At 35.9% G+C, this 3,659-nt stretch overlaps 1 pseudogene; it reads right to left on the bottom strand.

The window, feature by feature from the left end:
* Window positions 1–226: 226 nt before the first annotated feature.
* Window positions 227–1,108, bottom strand: LOC124972053 (mitochondrial fission factor-like; annotated as a pseudogene).
* Between the last annotated feature and the right edge of the window lie 2,551 nt (window positions 1,109–3,659).

The following is a 3,659-nucleotide window of genomic DNA, read 5'->3' as shown; positions in this document are numbered from 1 at the left end:
TACAAAACAAAAATTTTATGTATTTCTAGAGAAAGGATTAAAAGTGGATACAGCTGAGTAACAAGAATATATGGTAACTGGTCCTTTCTCACGACTTTCTGGGTGAAATGCATTATTAGGGCATAGACTATAACATGGCTGCAAAGCAAAGACAGAAACAAAAAAAAGTTTGCAAATTCTGTATTTCTAGCTGTCAAGACATTATTTTTGAGAGCTGAGGTCACCTCTAACGACGAAACCAAAGCCAGCTGTTAAGCAGCCAGAATGCTACAGTAATTGAATACATGACCATTTCTCTTTTGGCACGTTCTTTGTTCTCCTCTTCTAGAAGTTGCAGTCGTCTATTTAGTTTGATTATCTGTCGTCTTAATGAAACTGCATCTACAGTAGTCATGTCATCTGGTGTTCCTTCAATTACTGTGTCTATATTTGAAATGTCATTCCTGATGTTGACATAAGGAGGATTAGAAGTGGCAGCAGGAGACCCACCACCCAACATGGGTCTGCAACTTTGATCTAGCACATCGAAGATATGGTTGTAAGTCCTATGACTAGAAGACTGGATAAGTGAAAAAATGCCAGGAGCAGAACCAAGATTAGCTGTATCTTCAGGTTGCATCTGGACAGGACAGATGGGAGCCTGTTGTGCTGATGGTGTCGCAGTGGAATGATTTCTAACTATTCATTTCCATGAACAGCATATTCAGTCATAGAGGGCTCTCCTTTTAGTTCACTAACTGCATGGACGTCTTCATTTCGAGGAGTTAGAGGTCTTTCTAAATCCAGAAATCTAGTGATCTTTCACTTAACATAACATGAGGTGTAGTTGTAGTGCCAGAGGTTTAAAGGTAGTTGACTGAATAAGGTCAGGATCTGCTGGTCTTGAAAACGGAATGTCCTCAAGGTTTCCTGCCATGACAACGTTCTCTGGAACACTAGTATTTGGAACTCCTTGGAATTCTTGTTCCAGGTCAGCCTTTGATAGTGTTACCTTTAATTTTCCTAAGACCCTCATTTGCTGACTAATAACCTTGGTGTTTTCCATTTTGTACTGAATTTGACTAATTTCAGCCATCTTGACAGCAGTGAAAGAAGAAAAGGCTGCCCTGCTTACCAAATGTCTTCTGGCTACTGTTTGCTATTTGCCACTATCAGCTCTTGTACTTCCTATTAAATTCTTTAATTTGCTTCAGGTTGCATGTGTTGGATTTGGAGATATTTTGTGCCCCTAGGGTCCCTAGTGAGGGCTTCTAGGATGGGACTGAGTATTCTCAAAGGTTACTGGCTGAGCATAGGAAGGTGCTGGGGCAAAGTACCTGCCCAGTTGGCCTGCAGCAAGCTAGGAGCTTGCTGAAAAACCTAAGTGAAAATGAGAACACATATATTGCACACATATTGGATAAACTGCTGAAATGTCAGGAATTAATTTAATTTGCATTGGTGATCATGAAATATTAGGTGACTTGATCTTCTTAAATCTGACACAAGGAGAATTACATTCAGTTCCTTTAGATCCTTTGAATTTTCATATAAATTTTAGAACCAGCCTTTTTATTTCTATAAAACAACCTAATGGAGTTTTGATTGAAATTACATGGAATCTATGAATATTTGGACGCTATCCTTCTCTCCCACTTTACTCACTATGACTACTCTTTCTGTACTGCATAAATTTTTGTTTCCCCTGGAATAATTTTCTTCTTTTTTCTGCTTGGTTTTCTATGTACCTACAAATATTTCACGCCCACAATTCTTTTCCATCTCTCATGAATATCTCATTTGAATACATTAGATAATCTTTCTTTTATTTTCAGAGAAATCTCTCCCATGATTTCTGATCTGTTTAAATATGGACAACTTGCTCCATAGACCTATTGAACATCATCATCCTAGAAACTCCCTCCATCACGGTCTTAGGTTTTATTTTTCCTTCTTCTTGACTTGATTTTCCTATTTCCTTATGTTTTCTTTTTTCTTGATTCACTATCTTTTTTGGTGTCCATATCATTCAAACATTTCCCAAGAGCACACAGGAGGTAAAATTTTACATTATATGTATCTTTATTTTGCCCTCATACTTAATTCATAGTGTCCCTGGATGCTGAATTCTAGGTTGGAAATTATTTTTCCTTTAATGTCATTGTTCCATTGTTTTGAAAATATTACCTGGGAAAATAAAATATCACAATAATCCATAGTCCTTTATATAAAATCTGTTGGTTCTTGATGTTGTTTTTTTCCACCTGTTTCTGAAAAGATTTAGATTTTTTTCTTTGTTCCAAGTGATTTAAAATTTTTCCTTGATGTGAATCGTTTTTCTTCCTTTGTGATGAGAACTTTCAAACTAGAGATTTCACTTTTTCAATTTTGAGAAAGGTTCTGGAATTATTTTGTTGATGATGTCTTTCCTTCTGGTTTCCCCCACTTTGTGTTTGGAGAACATAGGAATGGGAGAGTGGAACAGTAGTTGCTCTTTCCCATAAATCTTAATGACCTATTTATTTCTTAAATTATTTGTATTTCCCTACAACTTTAAGAAAACCAAACTGCAAATAAGAAAACAACCAAGACTTTTTAAAAAGGAACAATTTGTATAACTTAAGACCTCATCAGAATATCTCAACATATGATTTAACATACTTCAGCTTCTTTCTACAAAATTAACATCATTCAGATTTGGTTCTCTGAATTGACCCTTTTCTTTTTGTCTCCTTTTCCGTTTTATGAGATATTTTCTCAGTGTCTATTAAATTTTGATTTTCTTTCCTTTGACTCTTCAACTCTGTGTATTCTGAATGTTCTTTTCCTATACCATCTTGTTCTTGATTCACAGATACAATATCTTATTTCTCTGAGGACTTTAAAATTTTTTTTCCTCTGGAAAGTCTATTTCTGGCCTTTTTTTTTTCTTGTTTCGTTGTTTTGTTTACTTTATTTCATGTTACTCCTGTTTGATGACCCTTGTCCATCTGAATACATTATGCAGCTTTGTGCGCATGAGTAGGGTTTTTCAACCATGGGAGGTGCCATAATGTAATTGACTTGATCTATTTTATTAGGAAATATCCGGTCTCCTTTTTCTCCCTTGAACTTATCTGATTCTCAAGAGCAGACCTTTATGCTTTCTTATGAGCTTTTGGGAAGCTGAGTAGAGCATGAAAACTGACTGTGTCAACAATTAATGTGTAAAATTTCCCTTATTCTCTTTTTAAAAAAATTTTTAGTTGTAGATGGACACAATACCCTTATTTATTTATTTACATGTGGTGCTGACGATCGAACCCAGGGCCTCACATGTGCTAGGTAAGTGCTCTATCACTGAGCCACACACCCCAGCCCTCCCTTATTCTCTTTATGTTCATTATGTAACTCTGCCATCAGCTATACTTGTTGCCACCCAGTTAAGAAACATCCTTTTTGTTCCCCACAATGATTAAACCTTCAGTATTTTTGCTAGGTAGGATCAGCCTCTTGATTAGAGTGGAGGAGTTATTTCAAAACGCAACTTCTTTTTAAAAAGATTTTCAATGAAATCTCCTGTTTTTAACCATACCTAAACCATCATTTTTATAGCTGCCACAAATTCCTCAACCCCAGGGAATTTCTTTTTCTTTTCTTTTCCCTTCCTTCCTTCCTTCCTTCCTTCTCTTTTTTTTCTT

This window comes from Sciurus carolinensis, chromosome X (genome assembly GCF_902686445.1).
Source record: "Sciurus carolinensis chromosome X, mSciCar1.2, whole genome shotgun sequence".
NCBI lineage: Eukaryota > Metazoa > Chordata > Mammalia > Rodentia > Sciuridae > Sciurus > Sciurus carolinensis.
The sequence above is the reverse complement of the archived record's forward strand: the minus strand, read 5'-3'. Positions and strand labels throughout refer to the sequence as shown.